The sequence below is a fragment of the Oncorhynchus keta genome, chromosome 30, assembly GCF_023373465.1.
Source record: "Oncorhynchus keta strain PuntledgeMale-10-30-2019 chromosome 30, Oket_V2, whole genome shotgun sequence".
Taxonomy (NCBI): Eukaryota; Metazoa; Chordata; class Actinopteri; order Salmoniformes; family Salmonidae; genus Oncorhynchus; species Oncorhynchus keta.
Window position 1 is genome coordinate 13,986,050 of NC_068450.1, and position 22,244 is coordinate 14,008,293.

At 46.3% G+C, this 22,244-nt stretch overlaps 1 protein-coding gene across 1 annotated transcript in view; it reads right to left on the minus strand.

The window, feature by feature from the left end:
* LOC118376821 (FERM and PDZ domain-containing protein 3-like) overlaps positions 1-22,244 on the minus strand; it is a 311,796-nt gene that overhangs the window by 227,672 nt on the left and 61,880 nt on the right. Inside the window, exons 2-3 of the mRNA XM_052487744.1 lie at positions 18,463-18,561; positions 18,201-18,291 (exon numbers count right to left, since the gene is read on the minus strand). The gene's annotated coding sequence lies outside the window, so the exon portion shown is untranslated. The remainder of the gene's footprint in view (positions 1-18,200; positions 18,292-18,462; positions 18,562-22,244) is intronic.

Genomic DNA, 22,244 nt, shown 5'->3' on the forward strand with positions numbered 1-22,244 from the left:
CACGCACAAAAACCATGGGGAAAACAGAGGGTTAAATATTGAACATGTAATTGTGGGATTGAAACCAGGTGTGTAAAACAAAGACAAAACAAATGGAAAATGAGAAGTGGATTGGCGATGGCTAGAAGGCCGGTGACGTCGACAGCTGAACGCCGCCCGAACAAGGAGAGGGACCGACTTCGATGGAAGTCGTAACAATTTTTGAAAAAAGTCACAGGGTTTTTCCCCAAAATAAACAACTGGGAAGTTGTTTATGAATTATTATTTTACCAGGAATATTGACAGAAAACACATCTCTTGTACACCAAGGACACAGGGAAGGGTTTCAGTGAGAGGGGAAGAGAAGAATGTGCCTGTTACGCCCTGACCTTAGAGATCCGTATTGTTCCCTATGTTTGGTTAGGTCACGGTGGGACTCGGGTGGGAAAGTCTATGTTTTCTGTTTCTTTGTTTTTGGCAGAGTGTGGTTCCCAATCAGAGGCAGCTGTCTATCGTTGTCTCTGATTGGGGTTCACATATAAGTTGCCATTTTCCTTTTGGGTTTTGTGGGATCTTGTTTTCTGTTTAGTGTTTCTGCCTGACAGCACTGTGCGCGTTCGTTTTTTGTCTTTGTTATTTTTTGATGTCATCAATAAAAACACGATGTACACCTATCACGCTGCGCCTTGGTCTCCTTCTCCCAACGAGAGCCTTTACAGAAGATCCCACCACCAAAGGACCAAGCAGCGTGGCCAGGAGGGACCGGGAGAAAAGGGAGTGTAGGACATTCTGAACCTGGGAGGAGGTAATGGCAGGGGACAAGACCCTGCCATGGAAGCAGGTGGAGGCAGTGAGGGACGACTAAGATATGAGGAGTCAAGACAATGACGGAAGCCCGAGAGACAGCTCCAAAAAAATGTTTGGGGGGAGGCACAGGGTTTAGAGTCAGGGTTTAGACCTGTGGGGAGCGTGTGACCGGTCAGGCACCGGCACTCTGTTCCAGCTCCCCGCATTTGCCGGGCTAGATTGGGCATTCAGGTAGGACGGATTGTGCTGGCTCATCGCTCCACCGGCTCTGCGCACTGTGTCTCCAGTGCACCTTCACAGCCCTATGCTTCCTGTGCCATTTGCCAGGCGAAAGTAAGCATCCAGCCAGGATGGGTTGTGGCAGGACGGGTTGTGCCAGGACGGGTTGTGCCAGGATGGGTTGTGCCAGGACGGGTTGTGCCAGGACGGGTTGTGTCAGGATTGGTTGTGTCAGGATGGGTTGTGCCAGGACGGGTTGTGCCAGGACGGGTTGTGTCAGGACGGGTTGTGTCAGGACGGGTTGTGTCAGGACGGGTTGTGTCAGGATGGGTTGTGCCAGGACGGGTTGTGTCAGGATGGGTGTGCCAGGACGGGTTGTGCCAGGACGGGTTGTGTCAGGACGGGTTGTGTCAGGACGGGTTGTGCCAGGACGGGTTGTGTCAGGATGGGTTGTGTCAGGATTGGTTGTGTCAGGATGGGTTGTGTCAGGATGGGTTGTGTCAGGATGGGTTGTGTCAGGATGGGTTGTGCCAGGACGGGTTGTGTCAGGATGGGTTGTGCCAGGATGGGTTGTGCCAGGACGGGTTGTGCCAGGCGGGTTGTGTCAGGACGGGTTGTGCCAGGACGGGTTGTGCCAGGACGGGTTGTGTCAGGACGGGTTGTGCCAGGACGGGTTGTGTCAGGATGGGTTGTGCCAGGACGGGTTGTGTCAGGATGGATTGTGTCAGGATTGGTTGTGTCAGGACGGGTTGTGCCAGGACGGGTTGTGTCAGGATGGGTTGTGCCAGGACGGGTTGTGCCAGGACGGGTTGTGTCAGGACGGGTTGTGTCAGGACGGGTTGTGCCAGGACGGGTTGTGTCAGGACGGGTTGTGCCAGGACGGGTTGTGTCAGGACGGGTTGTGCCAGGACGGGTTGTGCCAGGACGGGTTGTGCCAGGACGGGTTGTGCCAGGACGGGTTGTGTCAGGACGGGTTGTGCCAGGACGGGTTGTGCCAGGACGGGTTGTGCCAGGACGGGTTGTGCCAGGACGGGTTGTGTCAGGACGGGTTGTGTCAGGATGGGTTGTGTCAGGACGGGTTGTGCCAGGACGGGTTGTGCCAGGATGGGTTGTGTCAGGATGGGTTGTGTCAGGACGGGTTGTGTCAGGACGGGTTGTGCCAGCTCTACGCTTGAGACCTCCAGTGCTCCTCCACGGCCCAGTGTATCGGGTGCCTGCTCCATAGACCAGGCCTCCAGTGCTCCTCCACGGCCCAGTGTATCCGGTGCCTGCTCCATAGACCAGGCCTCCAGTGCTCCTCCACGGCCCAGTGTATCCGGTGCCTGCTCCATAGACCAGGCCTCCAGTGCTCCTCCACGGCCCAGTGTATCCGGTGCCTGCTCCATAGACCAGGCCTCCAGTGCTCCTCCACGGCCCAGTGTATCCGGTGCCTGCTCCATAGACCAGGCCTCCAGTGCTCCTCCACGGCCCAGTGTATCCAGTGCCTGCTCCATAGACCAGGCCTCCAGTGCTCCTCCACGGCCCAGTGTATCCGGTGCCTGCTCCATAGACCAGGCCTCCAGTGCTCCTCCACGGCCCAGTGTATCCGGTGCCTGCTCCATAGACCAGGCCTCCAGTGCTCCTCCACGGCCCAGTGTATCCGGTGCCTGCTCCATAGACCAGGCCTCCAGTGCTCCTCCACGGCCCAGTGTATCCGGTGCCTGCTCCATGCACCAGGCCTCCAGTGCTCCTCCACGGCCCAGTGTATCCGGTGCCTGCTCCATGCACCAGGCCTCCAGTGCTCCTCCACGGCCCAGTGTATCGGGTGCCTGCTCCATAGACCAGGCCTCCAGTGCTCCTCCACGGCCCAGTGTATCCAGTGCCTGCTCCATAGACCAGGCCTCCAGTGCTCCTCCACGGCCCAGTGTATCCGGTGCCTGCTCCATAGACCAGGCCTCCAGTGCTCCTCCACGGCCCAGTGTATCCGGTGCCTGCTCCATAGACCAGGCCTCCAGTGCTCCTCCACGGCCCAGTGTATCCAGTGCCTGCTCCATAGACCAGGCCTCCAGTGCTCCTCCACGGCCCAGTGTATCCGGTGCCTGCTCCATAGACCAGGCCTCCAGTGCTCCTCCACGGCCCAGTGTATCCGGTGCCTGCTCCACGCATCAGGCTTCCAGTGCATCTCCCCAGTCCGGTGAGACCTGTTCCTGTTCCACGTACCAGGCCTCCAGTATGCCTCTTCAGCCTGGTAAGCCCTGTGTGTGCCTTGGTCTCCTTCTCCCAACGAGAGCCTTTACAGAGCCAATTTGAAAGCTAGAAAAAACATGTTAAAAAAAAATGTAAGTAGCTCTCATGCTTGAAAAGGTTGGAGAACACTGGTCTGGAGTTTTATACTAAAACTGTCTGGGTAGACAAATCTCATACAAAACGGTTTATATCTGGTATCCACATTAAGTGAAACAGGGCCACTGGTCACCCCAGGCACATTTCATATTGTTTTTGTTTTGTTTATGAATCTAGAAGACGAGCATCCAGCATCTTGGTAAAAATACATAATACTGTTTGCTTTCCTGTTCTATTGCACATGCAATGATGTCCTATGGAAACAACATTGTTTGAAGTAAGTGCTTTGTTGTTGTAATATCATAAACTGATTAGTCAGTTTCTCTTTTAGAATCATGATCCAGCTTTAAAACACTAGAACCGCTAAAACAGCCATTTTGACTGCTCATGAATACAATTATTACTCTGCCGTTTTTAAAGTCATCCCGCCTCTGTTTCTTCCTAAATGTCTAGATATCACATACTGTTGATGTTAGAATCTTCATCACCTTTGGCAGCGATTACAGCCTCAAGTCTGTTTGGGTATGATGCTACAAGCTTGGTATCCCTGTATTTGGAGAGTGTCTCCCCTTCTTCTCTGCAGATCCTCTCAAGCTCTGTCAGATTGGATGGGGGAGCATCGCGGCACATTTATTTTCAGGTCTCCCCAGAGATGTTTGATTGAGTTCAAGTTCGGGCTCTGGCTGGGCCACTCAAGGACATTTTGAGACTTGTCCCAAAGCCACACCTGAGTTGTATTGGCTGTGTGCTTAGGGTTGTTGTCCTGATTGAAGGTGAACCTTCGCCTCAGTCTGAGGTCTTGAGCGCTCTGGAGCAAGTTTTCATCAATGATCTCTCTGTACTTTGCTCTGTTCATCTTTCCCTTGATCCTGACTACTCTCCCAGTCCCTGCCGCTGAAAAACACAGCATGATGCTGCCATCACCGTGCTTCACCGTAGGGATGGTGCCAGGTTTCCTACAGACATGATGCATGGAATTCTGGCCAAAGAGTTCAATCTTGGTTTCATCAGACCTGAGAATCTGACAAAGTGTTTATAACTATTTATATTCATGAGCAGTCAAAATGGCTGTTTTAGTGGTTCTATTTTTAAATCATGACTCTAAAAGAGTAACTGACTCATCAGTTTATGATATTACAACAACAAGCAGTTACTTCAAACAATGTTTTTTTCATAGGACATCATTGCATGTGCCTTTTGGCAAACCCCAAGCGGAATGTAATTTGCCTTTTACTGAGGAGTGGATTCAGTCTGGCCACTACCATAAAGTCCTGATTGGTGGAGTGCTGCAGAGATGGGTGTCCTTCGAGAAGGTTCAAGGTTCTCCCATCTTCACAGAGGAACTCTGGAGCTCTGTTAGAGTGACCATCGGGTTGATGGTCACTTCCCTGACCAAGGCCCTTTCCCCCCGATTGCTCAGTTTGGCCGGAGGGGGGCAGCTCTTGGAAGAGTCTTGGTGATTCCAAACGTATTCCATTTAACAATGATGGAGGTTAACTGTGATCTTGGGGACCTTCAATGCTGCAGACATTTTTTGGTACCCTTCCACAGATCTGTGCCACGACACAATCCTATGGACTATTCCTTCAAACTCATGGCTTGGTTTTTGCTCTCACATGTACTGTCAACTGTAGAACCTTATATAGACAGGTGTGTGTCTTTCCTAATCATGTCAAAACAATTGAATTTACCACAGGTGGAATCTAATGAAGTTGTTGATGAGTGGGGAAAAAAACGATATAATACATTTTAGAATAAGGATGTAACGTAGCAAACTGTGGAAAAAGTGAAGGGGTTTGAATACTTTCCGAATGCACTATTTCTCATCATTTCGTTTTATAGAGTCTAATACCTTGAGTTTTATATCAAACCACAGAAACATACTCAATAATTTGCATACTTAAGAATTCAGGACATGGTCAGTAGTAATACAAGATAATTGCTTTGGATAGAACAGTCTGGATGAGATTTAACAATCAGTGGTCTTGTGGTTAAGAATGCAGGACATGTTCAAAAGAAGGAATTTATAATAATGCCTTGTGTTTATCTAGCATAAGTGAAGTTGATACTGAACTAATCCAGTTGATATGAGAAGAGTTTCTTCAATTATCTGTGTGGGTTTAAGTAGGGACTCGTCTCACACCACATAACACCTTGTAACACCACATAACACCTGGTAACACCACATAACACCTGGTAACACCACATAACACCTGGTAACACCACATAAAACCACATAACACCTGGTAACACCACATAAAACCACATACCACATAACACCCTGTAACACCACATAACACCACATAACACCATGTAACACCACATAACACCTGGTAAGACCACATAAAACCACATACCACATAACACCTTGTAACACCACATAACACCTGGTAACACCACATAACACCACATAACACCTGGTAACACCACATAACACCACATAACACCACATAACACCTGGTAACACCACATAACACCTGGTAACACCACATAACACCTGGTAACACCACATAACACCTGGTAACACCACGTAACACCACATAACACCACATAACACCTTGTAACACCACATAACACCTGGTAACACCACATAACACCACGTAACACCACATAACACCTGGTAACACCACATAACACCACATAACACCTGGTAACACCACATAACACCACATAACACCTGGTAACACCACATAACACCTGGTAACACCACATAACACCTGGTAACACCACATAACACCACATAACACCACATACACCACATAACACCTAACACCACATAAAACCACATAACACCATATAACACCACATAACACCAGATAACACCACATAACACCTGGTAACACCACATAACACCTAACACCACATAACACCATATAACACCACATAACACCATAACACCTGGTAACACCACATAACACCTTGTAACACCACATAACACCTGGTAACACCACATAACACCACATAACACCTGGTAACACCACATAACACCACATAACACCTGGTAACACCACATAACACCACATAACACCTGGTAACACCACATAACACCACATAACACCAGGTAACACCACATAACACCTTGAAACACCACATAAAACCACATACCACATAACACCTGGTAACACCACATAACACCACATAACACCATGTAACACCACATAACACCTTGAAACACCACATAAAACCACATACCACATAACACCTGGTAACACCACATAAAACCACATAACACCCTGTAACACCACATAACACCATGTAACACCACATAACACCTGGTAACACCACATAACACCACATAACACCTGGTAACACCACATAACACCACATAACACCTGGTAACACCACATAACACCACATAACACCATGTAACACCACATAACACCTTGAAACACCACATAAAACCACATACCACATAACACCTGGTAACACCACATAAAACCACATAACACCCTGTAACACCACATAACACCATGTAACACCACATAACACCATATAACACCATATAACACCTGGTAACACCACATAACACCTTGTAACACCACATAACACCTGGTAACACCACATAACACCATATAACACCTGGTAACACCACATAACACCTGAAACACCACATAAAACCACATACCACATAACACCACATAACACCACATAACACCTGGTAACACCACATAACACCACATACCACACCTGTAACACCACATAAACACCACATAACACCTGGTAACACCACATAACACCTTGTAACACCACATAAAACCACATAACACCTTGTAACACCACATAACACCTGGTAACACCACATAAAACCACATAACACCTTGTAACACCACATAACACCACATGACACCACATAACACCACATAAAACCTTGTAACACTACATAACACCTGGTAACACCACGTAACACCATTTAACACCTGGTAACACCACATAACACCACATAACACCATATAACACCATATAACACCACATAACACCACATAACAGCACATAACACCACATAACACTATATAACACCACATAACACCACATAACACTATATAACACCACATAATACCACATAACACCACATAACACCATATAACACCACATAACACCACATAACACCACATAACACCATTTAACACCACATAACACCACATAACACCACATTATTATTATTATAACACCATATAACACCACATAACACCACATAACACCACATAACACCACATAACACCACATAACACCACATAACACCACATAACACCACATAACACCACATAACACCACATAACACCACATAACACCACATAACACCACATAACACCACATAACACCACATAACACCATATAACACCACATAACACCACATAACACCACATAACACCACATAACACCACATAACACCACATAACACCACATAACACCACATAACACCACATAACACCACATAACACCACATAACACCACATAACACCACATAACACCATATAACATGAACATTTATGAACATTTGAACATCTTGGCCATGTTCTGTTATAATCTCCACCCGGCACAGCCAGAAGAGGACTGGCCACCCCACATAGCCTGGTTCCTCTCTAGGTTTCTTCCTAGGTTTTGGCCTTTCTAGGGAGTTTTTCCTAGCCACCGTGCTTCTACACCTGCATTGCTTGCTGTTTGGGGTTTTAGGCTGGGTTTCTGTACAGCACTTTGAGATATCAGCTGATGTACGAAGGGCTATATAAATACATTTGATTTGATTTGATTTGATAATGGCCCGTTTTTGGATTGCGTAAAAAACAATAGTAATTTTGTGATGGTGGGGATGTAGGGTTGTGTTCTAAACAAAATGACGAAAAGTGTGCTTGCTGTAGCTTTTCAACAACACAGCTAGGAAAGCTCAAAAAAGTACCTAAGTAGTTAAAGACTCTTCTTTGAGTCATTGAACTGTATTGAAATTGCTTAGATACTGTGGACATGTTGGAGAGGTCCAGTCAGTCCTCTGCCAATAGGATCCAGGGGGCGGAATTCATTTAAATGCACCCACACACGTATATACACATACACGCACACACTGTCACGTCTTCCGCCGAAGTCGGTCCCTCTCCTTGTTCGGGCGGCGTTCGGAGGTCGACGTCACCGGCCTTCTAGCCATCGCCGATCCACTTTTCATTTTCCATTTGTTTCATCTTTGTTTTAAAAACCTCATTTCAATCCCACAATTACTGTTTCATTATTTAACCCTCTGTTCCCCCAAGGTTTTTTGTGAGTGATTGTTTATTGTATTTTCGGTCTGTCATGGTGTGCGTGTATTTGTTACTTTGTATATTTGACATTTTGAGTAAAAGTACGTTGATTACTCATATCTGCTGTCCTGCGCCTGACTCTCTACGCCAGCTACACATAGGATCTATTACACACACACACATGGGGGAAAAGAAGTGCACAGGATGCCATCCTTAGACTTTACATTTACAAGAGGCAGGAACAATGTCTGTCAGAGAAACGTGACCACTGGCATAAGAATATGTTGTGAAGTGGACAATGCTGAAGGCGAGTTTGTCATATTGATTTTTTTTTTTTTTTTTTACCTTTATTTAACTAGGCAAGTCAGTTTAAGAACAAATTCTTATTTTCAATGACGGCCAAGGAACAGTGGGTTAAGTGCTTTGTTCAGGGGCGGAACAGCAGATTTTTTACCTTGTCAGCTGGGAGATTCGATCGTGCAACCTTCCGGTTACGAGCCCAACGCTCTAAACACTAGGCTACCTGCTGCAACACTTGAAGTTCAAAACATGTCAATACGGCTCCAGTCAACGTAGTAAATATGAGTTCTTTATCTCTCAGAGCCGTTGAGAGATCTGCACTGTGTGTGTGTGTGTGTGTGTGTGTGTGTGTGTGTGTGTGTGTGTGTGTGTGTGTGTGTGTGTGTGTGTGTGTGTGTGTGTGTGTGTGTGTGTGTGTGTGTGTGTGTGTGTGTGTGTGTGTGTGTGTGTGTGTGTGTGTCACATTGACTTCCATCTGCAGAAAATATGGAGAAAAGATACTGAGTAAATAGTATTATGAAAACCCTTTAATATTACAGGATATAGGTGTGTGTGACGGGTGTTGACAGTAACTCCCATTACTGTGACGTATGGTTCAATATCTCCTCCAAGAAACGGTTTAGAGGCAAAACAAAGCCGCCATTTGTCATTCCAAATGGATATTTTCTATGACTCCTCAACACACTTGTGTGTGAAAATGTTTCAGAAGAAAATGTCATTACATGTTGATGTTTTTTATTACCGTTTCTCCTGAGGTACAGGATTTCATATAACCGGGCCGAAGATCAACATTTGGTGATGAACGTTCGCCTTTGTTTTGCTGTCGCTCATGAGACTGGGTAGGAAGAATCTCAGGTAATACACGTTACTGATGGATGAAGCAGTACAGTATAACTACTTACAACGCACAAGGCAGCTCCTTAAGGCATGGTGTAGTCTAGGACAGTGGTTCCCAACCTTTTTCAGTTCATATACCACCAAGTACAAGTACCCCTGAAGTATCCCCTCGTGAGTCTTCTAAAGTTCCCGCTGTGGATAGGCCGGGTACTGCCAGGGGTCCTAGTACCACTGGTTGGGAAACACTGGTCCAGATCTCCCATTTCCCATTCATTAGAAACTGTCTGAGGCTTCAGTATGATCTGGGCTGGAGTATCATAGTATCATGATATCGTAGTATCATAATGTCGTAGTATCATAATATTGTAGTATTGTAGTATCATTTTATCTTTGTATCGTAGTATCATAATATCGTAGTATCACACACACACACACACACACACACACACACACACACACACACACACACACACACACACACACACACACACACACACACACACACACACACACACACACACACACACACACACACACACACACACACACACACTCGCTCACATGGTTGGCTAATATGAATACAGACAACAGCAGACAGCAACAGGACCCTGAAGAATACACTGTACGTTATTAATAGGTGAGGTGGGTTACTAATTACTGTTTTGTTTTCATGGATTTATCACAACACTTCTGGGGGTGTTGCTAATCTGTGGCCTATTGAGAGGTCTGTACATCTAGCTGCTATTACCTGCTACTTGGGTGTTTTGATACAATAAACCTTAATTTTCAGTTTTTCAGAGACAGAGACACAGAGACAGAGAGACAGAGACACAGAGAGACAGAGACACAGAGAGACAGAGACACAGAGACACAGAGACACAGAGACACAGAGACACAGAGACAGACAGAGACAGAGAGAGACAGAGAGACAGAGACACAGAGACACAGAGACAGAGACAGAGACAGAGAATGTGTGTCACATTGACTTCCATCTGCAGAAAATATGGAGAAAAGATACTGAGTAAATAGTATTATGAAAACCCTTTAATATTACAGGATATAGGTGTGTGTGACGGGTGTTGACAGTAACTCCCATTACTGTGACGTATGGTTCAATATCTCCTCCAAGAAACGGTTTAGAGGCAAAACAAAGCCGGCATTTGTCATTCCAAATGGATATTTTCTATGACTCCTCAACGCAGTTGTGTGAAAATGTCATTACATCGTAGTATCTCACACACACACACACACACACACACACACACACACACACACACACACACACACACACACACACACACACACACACACACACACACACACACACACACACACACACACACACACACACACACACACACACACACACACTCGCTCATATGGTTGGCTAATATGAATACAGACAACAGCAGACAGCAACAGGACCCTGAAGAATACACTGTACGTTATTAATAGGTGAGGTGGGTTACTAATTACTGTTTTGTTTTCATGGATTTATCATAACATTCCTGGGGTGTGTGTGTTGCTAATCTGTGGCCTATTGAGAGATCTGTACATCTAGCTGCTATTACCTGCTACCTGGGTGTTTTTATATCATAAACCTTAATTTTCAGTTTTTGAGACAGAGACAGAGACAGAGACAGAGACAGAGACAGACAGAGACAGACAGAGAGAGACAGAGAGAGAGAGAGAGAGAGAGAGGCACTGCTAAACTATCAGTCGGGCATCCTAATGAAACTAGCTTCAGGCTTTTTCTCCTAAATAGTTGTTTTCAGCCTGAACTTGGTTTTCTGCATGTGACACACGGTACAGGGATTCAATTTGAATAATATGACATTTAGCAGATAAAGCAACTGACATTCATGCTACATACAATTGACCAGGGAATTGAATCCACAACCCAGTGGTACAAGCACCATCCTCTACCAACTGAGCCATGCAGGACTCCAGAAGCTCATCCTATTGTTGGAACGTCCCTGTATTGTGCATTTCATTACATTGTTAAACCCTACACCCTACGCAAAAACAGCACCCCGAAGTTGCCGGGCTAGGGTGAGCATCCATCCAGGAAGGGTGGTGCCAGCTCTACGCCCCAGACCTCCAGTGCGCCTCCTCGGCCCAGTATATCCAGCGCCAGATCTACGCACAGTGTATCCGGTGCCTGCTCCACGGACCAGGCCTCCTGTGTGTCTCCCCAGCCTGGTGAGTCCTGTGCCTGCTGCACGAACGAAGCCTCCAGTGATGATCCATGGCACGAAGCTTCCAGTGATGATCCATGGCACGAAGCCTCCAGTGAGGATCCATGGCAGGAAGCCTCCAGTGTCGGTCCCCAGTCCGGAGCCTCCAGCGACGGTCCCCAGTCCGGAGCATCCAGCGACGGTCCCCAGTCCGGAGCCTCCAGCGACGGTCCCCAGTCCGGAGCCTATAGCGACGGTCCCCAGTCCGGAGCCTCCAGCGACGGTCCCCAGTCCGGAGCCTCCAGCGACGGTCCCCAGTCCGGAGCCTCCAGCGACGGTCTCCAGTCCGGGTCCTGCAATGAGGGTCCCCAGTCCGGAGCATCCAGCGACGGTCCCCAGTCCGGAGCATCCAGCGACGGTCCCCAGTCCGGAGCATCCAGCGACGGTCCCCAGTCCGGAGCATCCAGCGACGGTCCCCAGTCCGGAGCCTCCAGCGACGGTCCCCAGTCCGGAGCCTCCAGCGACGGTCTCCAGTCCGGAGCCTCCAGCGACGGTCTCCAGTCCGGGGCCTACTATCCAGCTACCTGACTCTAACCATCTAGCTAGCCTGCTATCCTGCTACCTGACTTGAACCATCTAGCTAGCCTAATATCCAGCTACCTGACTCTAACCATCTAGCTGGCCTGCTATCCAAGCTACCTGACTCTAACCATCTAGCTAGCCTGCTATACAGCTACCTGACTTGAACCATCTAGCTAGCCTGCTATACAGCTACCTGACTTGAACCATCTAGCTAGCCTGCTATCCAGCTAGCTAGCCTGCTATCCAGAGAGAGTTGGTGGGGTCGGGGGAGGAGAGATAGTGGGTTGGGTTGGAGAGAGAGTTGGTTGGGTCGGGGGAGGAGAGAGAGTTGGTTGGGTCGGTGGAGGAGAGAGAGTTGGTTGGGTCGGTGGGGGAGGAGAGAGAGTTGGTTGGGTCGGTGGAGGAGAGAGAGTTGGTTGGGTCGGGGGAGGAGAGAGAGTTGGTTGGGTCGGTGGAGGAGAGAGAGTTGGTTGGGTCGGTGGAGGAGAGACAGTTGGTTGGGTCGGTGGAGGAGAGAGAGTTGGTTGGGTCGGGGAAGGAGAGAGAGTTGGTTGGGAGCTACTAATCTTACATCCTCCACTACCTCCTCAGCATTTCACTGCTCTCCACACGTTACAGTTATTTAGCTATAGGACAGTCAGTGCTGTAAAACCCAACATGTAAAGGAGTCTTTTGCAATTTTTAGGGCTTTCTTCTGACACCACTTGATATAGATGTCCTGGATGGCAGAGTTCGTCCCCAGTGATGTACTAGGCGGTACGCAATACTCTCTGTGGCTCCTTAGGGTGGGATGTCAAGCAGTTGCCATACCAAGCGGTGATGCAGCCAGTCAAGATGCTCTCAGTTGTGCAGCTGTGGAGCTTTTTAAGGATCTGAGGGCCCATGCCAAATCTTTTCAGCCTCCTGAGGGGGAAGAGGAGTCGTCGTACCCTCTTCATGACTGTGTTGGTGTGTGTGGACCAAGATAGATCCTTAGTAATGTGGACACTGAGAAACTTGAAGCTCTCAACCCTCTCCACTACAGCCCTGTCAATGTGAATCAGCCCTATGTTTCTGACTTCCTCCCTATAGGCTGTCTCATCGTCGTCGGTGACCTCTGTCATGTCGTCAAGCAAACTTAATGATGGTGTTGGAGTTCTCAAATCAAATCAAAGTTTATTTGTCACGTGTGCCGAATACAACAGGTGCAGACCTTACTTACATGCTTACTTACAGGCTCTAACCAATGGTGCGTGGGGAAAAAAAGGTGTGTGTGTGTGTGTGTGTGTGTGTGTGTGTGTGTGTGTGTGTGTGTGTGTGTGTGTGTGTGTGTGTGTGTGTGTGTGTGTGTGTGTGTGTGTGTGTGTGAACAGTAAAAATGCATGGCCCCTCTGATGTAAATGAACAAGGAGTGCAGGCGGGGACTAAGCACGTACCCCTGATGGGCCCTGTGTTGAAGGTCAGTGTGGTGGATGTGTTGTTAACTACCCTCACCACCTGGGGGGGGCCCATCAGGAAGTCCAGGATCCAGTTTCAGAGGGAGGTGTTTAGTCCCAGGGTCCTTAGCTTAGTGATGAGCTTTGAGGGCACTATGGTGTTGAATACTGAGCTGTAGTCAATGAATAGCATTCTCACATAGGTGTTAAGAGCAATAGAGATTGCGCCATCTGTGGATCTGTTGGGGCGGTATGTAAATTGAAGTGGGTCTAGGGTGTCTGTGATAATGGTGAAGATATAAACCATGACCAGCCTTTCAAAGCATTTCATGGCTACAGATGTGAGTGCTACAGGGCGATAGTCATTTAGACAGGTTATTTTGGCATTCTTGGGCACAGGGACTATGGTGATCTGCTTGAAATGTGTAGGTATTACAGACTAAGTCAGGGAGAGTTTGAAAATGCCATTGTAGACAGTTGCCAGCTGGTTTGTCTGTCTATCTGTCTGTCTGATCTTCATCTTCATCTTCTGTCCTCATTGGGGCCGAAAAGTCCCCAAAAGTAAATCAAGGAAAATTCTCCCTCGTGGACAAAGGCTATTTTAAGCACAGGGGTCAGGTTTAGAGTGAGGATGCCTTCAACCTACATGTGCCTTCCGCATTTAACCCTCTGAATCAGAGAGGTGCGGGGGGTTGCCATAATCCACATCCACGGGGAATAGTGGGTTAACTGCCTTGCTCAGGGGAACAGTGGGTTAACTGCCTTGCTCAGGGGCAAAAACGACATATTTTTACCTTGTCAGTTAGGGTTAGGAGTTAGGTTTAAGGGTTAGGTTTAGGGTAAGGGTTACGGGGTAAGGTTAGGATTACAGACACACTCATGATCTCACAGCTGGTGAGGATGATTTAGGAGGTGGAGATTAAACACGCCTAGGATTCTGATGTTTGTTCTTTTCAAAAGCAGACACACACACACAACCACACACAACCACACACAACCACACACACACAACCACACACAACCACACACACACAACCACACACACACACACCACACACACAACCACACACACACAACCACACACATACAACCACACACAACCACACACATATAACCACACACACAACCACACACACACACACACACACACACACACACACACACACACACACGCCAGCTGTCACATCCTCCCCTCTTATCTCTCTGGGCTTTAAATCCGTGAATCATGAAAGCCACTTCTGGAAAAACAAGACAAATTGGATGTCAAGTGTGAAAAGGACGCTCTTTTTGTACCATTTCCAACAGCCCCTCTCTGTCTTACAAACAGTAACCTTCATAAATGCTTTAATTACTTATTCTACAGTACTATTCTACCTTACAGTGGAGGCTAGTGACGTGAAAAATGTAGGAGGATGGGAGATCCACAGTATAGGCGCAGAACTGCTTATATCATCATTAGTCATTTAGGTCAACATTGGATCATTCAGAGATCCTCACTGAACTTCTGGAGAGAGTTTGCTGCACTGAAAGTAAAGGGGCTGAATAATTTTGCACTCCCAATTTTTCAGTTTTTGATTTGTTAAAAAAGTTTGAAATATCCAATAAATGTCGTTCCACTTCATGATTGTGTCCCACTTGTTGTTGATTCTTCACAAAAAAATACAGTTTTATATCTTTATGTTTGAAGTCTGAAATGTGGCAAAAGGTCGCAAAGTTCAAGGGGGCCGAATACTTTCGCAAGGCACTGTATATATAGGCTGCTTACACACAAAATCTTTTCATGTCACACAATTTTTGAAACCTCTCACATAAAGTGCAAAACTGCACACCAAATATCCAAAACCATAAGCTATTTCTCACCAAATATCCAAAACCATAAGCTATTTCTCACCAAATATCCAAAACCATAAGCTATTTTTCACCAAACATCCAAAACCATAAGCTATTTCACACCAAATATCCAAAACCATTAGCTATTTCTCAGCCTTTGACTCAGTTGTCAATTGCATGAAACACTTTTTTCAAAACACTACACACAATTCTCTACCTAAAACACAAAAATCGAACAGGAAGGGACTTGCTTTCCTTTTCCAAACACAACCAATCAAAATGCTACACTTATTCACCACACACACTCCTCACATGTGCAAACATGTGCAAACACTAATAGCTTAACTGATCACTAACCAATCACTGCTTTACTGTAGTATAGGCCTATAAATAGGTCGTAGGTCAGATTACCTGTTTTGAACAATGGATGCCAACAATGGACAGAGAGCAAGAGGAGTAGGAGGAAGAGGAAGAAGAGGACGAGGGCAAAGAAGAGAAGGAAGGAGAGCCATCTTTGATGAGATTAGGGCAACACTTGTTGATCATGTGATCAACCACGGTTTGACTGAGAGAGGCAGGCTGAGAGGCTGAGAGGCTGAGAGAGGCTGAGAGAGGCTGAGAGAGGCTGGACTGAGAGTCCAGCCCAACTTGAGTCGATTTACAGTGGCGTCCATAATTCGAACCTTCAGAAATGAGAACAGGTATGCAACTATATAATGACTATTTTAGCATTACAGTAATGTACTATAAAATACGTACGACTGCATAGTATTGCATACACATTTGTAACTCTAAGCCATCCATTTACTGCACTGCATTGAATGAATGAGGTTGGTTATCATGCTGTACTACATTTTTTTGTACATTGTTTACAGTTCCTATGCTGAACACATACTGTGTTTGAATTCTGTACAGAGTGGAAAGGAAAAGACATCATGGAGGACGAGGACGCTTGTTTACAGATGTACAAGAGACTTGCAATTATAAATATGGGTTTGGCCAACAATGCAATTACAGTATGATTCGAGAGATAAGAGAGCATATCTTGAAGAATGACACCATATTTAACAACATCAATGCTGTAAGCCTGTCGACCACACAACGCATCCTCCAACGGCACCGAGTGACGATGAAACAACTTTACAAGGTGCCATTTGAGAGAAACTCTGACAGTCAAGAATATGTGACATGTCTTTGTAGAGGTATGTATGCAACACTACTTCCAGTACCTCAGACCATATTTACTCATCTGTATATCCTTTTGTCTGTTACAGAGAGTATTGGAGCTGGATGCCCATGTAATTCGCCAGGAATTTATTTATGTGGATGAGGTTGGCTTCAACCTCACCAAAACCAGGCGCCGCGGAAGAAATGTAATAGGACAGAGGGCATTTACCAATGTCCCCGGACAGCGTGGGGGTAATATAACTATGTGTGCTGCCATCACTCAAAACGGGGTTCTCCATCACAATGCCACACTGGGTCCGTACAACACCGGCCATATGCTCACTTTTCTGGATGCAATTTACACAATGCTTGTCCCTGATCCAGATCAGGAGCCTGCTAGATTTGTGGTTTTATGGGACAATGTTAGTTTTCTCCGGGCTGTTTTGGTCCAAAACCGGTTTGCCACCCATCCACAATTTGTAGTTTTGTACCTACCCCCATATTCACCTTTTCTAAATCCCATAGAGGAATTATTCTCGTCGCGGCACTGGAAAGTGCCTCTGTCAAAGGTTGGATACGCCATGCTAGGAGATACTTTCCTCCATGTTTGGCAAAGAAAACGTTTCTTGTGATGTGGACGAAGTATTGTGGCCAGACCCAGGCCGGAGAAGAGATGAAGGGTAGCTTAGCACTGGTGACTGCCCCCTGGGGACAATTCCTTGACTCTCGTCTAGGGATACCCCCATGTGGGGACATAGAGGTTCTTTACTGTATTCTAAAGAATACTTTTTGGGGGACATATGTTTATGGTTTTGTTGTATGCTACTGTATACAACAGTAATGTTTGGCCGAATAAATATTTTCTGTTTCTACATTGCATTGGTGTTAACAGTGTACTTGTTACCCCTCTCAGTAGATTACTTTCACTGTAGAACATTGTAGTGAAATGTAGATATAAGGTTGGATACGCCATATGAGAAAGACCAAAGAGCTTTTTAGATTTAGAATAACAGAGTTTACATGGTGTATCCAGACATGTACTATTATGAAAGCAGTGTTTGCCATCTGATGCAAATGCTTCCTCCTGACATGTGTTTATGTCATTTTGAATGCAGTGTTACATTTTGAAGGAGATGTGAGGCATTTTGAATGCAGTGTTACATTTTGAAGGAGATGTGAGGCATTTAGCATTTTGTGTGTGCAGTTTTGGGAATTGTGTGTAGAGTTTTGAAAAAAAGGAGACAGTTTTGAAAACGTGTGTAAGCAGTTGGAAAAAACTGTAATAAAGACATTTATAGTACAATATTTTGGGGAATGGGAATGAGAGGGCTACTTACACCGTGTTGGGAGGGACCACAGCAGCGTTTGAATGAGGGTATGAGGCATGAGTTGAGGTGTTCAGAGACTTGACTTCAGGACAGGATTTGACTGGGAATACAAAAAGCAATAACACAACACACTACACAGTTAGCTCTTTTGTCTAAGATTGAGTTAGTCCAAGCAAGGAGTCAAATCATTGATGTGTAATAATGTGATTGTGTTTGTGTGTGTGATTGACTCTACATACAGTAATGAGAGAAAATTGATAGGGGTACTCACAGTGCTAGGAGGGGAAACATTCAGTTCATGTCAGGAGAGAGTTGCCAATGGTAGTGGAGTGGTCATCACCTCTTAATCAGGCAACAGGAGGGGACTTAGCTGTAGATACAAATAGCACATTACAGCTGCACCATCGTAGGTTTGAACAGCACGTCAAACCTACATCTTGAAATTCACAAAACTCGCCCACTTTGACATGTCAAAAGATAAAGGATGGTGCCGACAGAGACAGTCGCCTCGCCTCGAGTCCTTAGGAAACTATTCAGTATTTCAATTTATTATTATCTATTATTTCATACATTGTCAGTCCAGAAGATTTTAAGTGTAATTACATGCAGCCGGGAAGAACTATTGGCTATAAGAGCAACTTCCATTTACCAATGTTACGACCAGGAATACGACTTTCCCTAGGCAGATCCTTGTTTGAACACCACCCAGGACATTGGATCTAATCCCAGAGGCCGACCCAAAACAACAATGCCTCAGAAGAGGTTGACGGAGCGGCCTCCTGGTCAGACTTCGAAGGCATGCACACCACCCATAGCTTCCGAGTATATTACTCGCCAATGTCCAGCCTCTAGACAACAAGGTAGACGAAATTAGGGCAAGGGTTGCCTTCTAGAGAGACATCAGAGATTGTAACATTCTCTGTTTCACAGAAACATGGCTCACTCGGGATACGTTGTCGGAGTCGGTACAGCCACCGGGCTTCTTCATACAATGCGCCGACAGAAATAAACATATCTCAGGGAAGTAGAAGGTGTATGCTTCAAGATTAATGACTCATGGTGTACTCATAACAACATACAGGAACTCAAGTATTTTTGTTCATCTAACCTAGAATTCCTTACAATCAAATGCCCACCATATTATCCCCCAAGAGAATTCTCAGTTATCGTCACAGCTGTATATATCCCCCCTCAAGCAGATACCACGATGGCCCTCAAGGAATTTCTCTGGACTCTATGTAAACTGGAAACCATATATCCTTAGGCTGCATTTATTGTAGCTGAGGATTTTAATAAAGAACAATTGAGAACAAGGCTACCTAAATTCTATCAGCACATTGATTGTAGCACTCTCACAGACAGTACACTAGACCACTGCTACTATAATGTCCGTGATGCATACAAGACCCGTCCCTTCGGCAAATCAGACCACGACTCTATTTGTTCCCACGGTCCTATAGTCTGAAACTCAAACAGGACGTACCCGTGACAAGAACCATTCAATGCTGGTCCAACCAATCGGAAGACACACTTCAAGATTGTTTTGATCACGCGGACTGGGAAATGTTCCGGGCAGCCTCAGAGAATAACATTGATTTATATGCTGATTCGGTGAGTGAGGTAATAAGGAAGTGCATTGGAGATGTTGAGCCCACTGTAACTATTAAAACCTATTCTAACCAGAAACCGTGGATAGATGGCGACATTCACGCAAAACTGAAAGCGCGAACCACCGTATTTAACCATGGAAATATGACTGGGAATATGGCCAAATATAAACAGTGTAGTTATTCCCTCTGAAAGGCAATCAAACAATGAAAATGATGGTACATGGACAAAGTGGAGTCGCAATTCAATGGCTCAGACACTAGACGTATGTGGCAGGGTCTACAATCACGGACTACAAAACGAAAACCAGCCACGTCACGGACACCGACGTCTTGCTTCCAGACAAACTAAACACCTTATTTGCCTTCTTTGAGGATAGTACAGCACCACTGATGCGGCCCGCTACCAAGGACTGCGGGCCACTCTCTCCTTCTCTGTGGCCAACGCCAGTAAGACATTTTAACGTGTTAACCTCGCAAGGCTGCTGGCCCAGACGGCATCCCTAGCCGCGTCCTCAGGTGCAGACCAGCTGGCTCAGTGTGCTTACGGACATCATTTAATCAGGCTTCAGGATACCAGTCTGCTCTCCCCACGTGCTTCAAGATGGCCACCATTGTTTGTGTACCCAAGAAGGCAAAGATAACTGAACTAAATGACTACCGCCCACTTTGACATGTCTGTCAATGTTAATGTGTTTTGAGAGACTAGTCAAGGATCATATCACCTCCACCTTACCTCAGCCATTTCCTAGACCCACTTCAGTTTGCATACCGCCCACAGGTCCACAGAAGCAATCACACTGCACATTGCCCTATCCCATCTGGACAAGAGGAATGCCTATGTAAGAATGCTGTTCTTTGACTATAGGTCACCATTCAACACCATAGTACCCTCCAAGCTCATCATTAGAGCTTGAGGCCCTGGGTCTCAACCCCGCCTTGTGCAATTGGGTCCAGAACTTTCTGACGGGCCGCGCCAGGTGGTGAAGGTAGGAAACAACTGAAGAAATTTGGTTTGTCACCTAAAACCTCATAAACTTTAACATATGCACAACTGAGAGCCTCCTGTTAGGCTGTATCACCGCCTGGTCCGGAGTCAACAGCACCACCCTCAACAGCAAGGCTATCCAGAGGGTGGTGTATCTGCACAGCGCATCACCAGGGGCAAACTACCTTCCCCCAGGACACCTACAGCACCCGATGTCACAGGAAGGCCAAAAGATTATCAAGGACAACAGCCACCCGAGCCACTACCTGTTCACCCCAATACCATCCAGAAGGCGAGGTCAGTACATCAAAGCTCTGGATCGAGAGACTGAAAAACAGCTTCTATCTCAAGGCCATAAGACTGTTAAACAGCCATCACTTACACAGAGAGCCTGCTGCCTAGATACAGACTTGAAATCATTGGCCACTTTAATAAATGGATCACTTGTCACTTTTAATAATGCCACTTTCATAATGTTTACATATCTTACATTACTCATCTCATATGTATATACTGTATTTAATACCATCTATTGCATCTTGCCTATGCCACTTCAAGGTCATCGCTCATCTAATCAGCCTCATATGTACATATTCTTATTCCATCCCTTTAGATTTCTGTGTATTAGGTAGTTGTTGTGGAATTGTTATATTACATGTTAGATATTACTGCACTGTCAGAACTAGAAGCACAAGCATCTGCTAACCATGTGTATGTGACAAATAAAATTTGATTTGATGTGAAAGTCACCCAAGAAAAATTACTGAATAAAGCCCTGATCATCCACATACCTGATGATAACTGATGGCAACAAAGGTCCCAAGTGGTCAGACTGGTGGCAACATAGGTCCCAGAGTGGTCAGACTGGTGGCAACAAAGGTCCCAGAGTGGTCAGACTGGTGGCAACATAGGTCCCAGAGTGGTCAGACTGGTGGCAGGTCCCAGAGTGGTCAGACTGGTGGCAACATAGGTCCCAGAGGGGTCAGACTGGTGGCAACATAGGTCCCAGAGTGGTCAGACTGGTGGCAACATAGGTCCCAGAGTGGTCAGACTGGTGGCAACATAGGTCCCAGAGTGGTCAGACTGGTGGCAACATAGGTGCCAGAGTGGTCAGACTGGTGGCACCATAGGTCCCAGAGTGGTCAGACTGGTGGCAACATAGGTCCCAGAGTGGTCAGACTGGTGGCAACATAGGTCCCAGAGTGGTCAGACTGGTGGCAACATAGGTCCCAGAGTGGTCAGACTGGTGGCAACATAGGTCCCAGAGTGGTCAGACTGGTGGCAACATAGGTCCCAGAGTGGTCAGACTGGTGGCAACATAGGTCCCAGAGTGGTCAGACAGGTGGCAACATAGGTCCCAGAGTGGTCAGACTGGTGGCAACATAGGTCCCAGAGTGGTCAGACTGGTGGCAGGTCCCAGAGGGGTCAGACTGGTGGCAACATAGGTCCCAGAGTGGT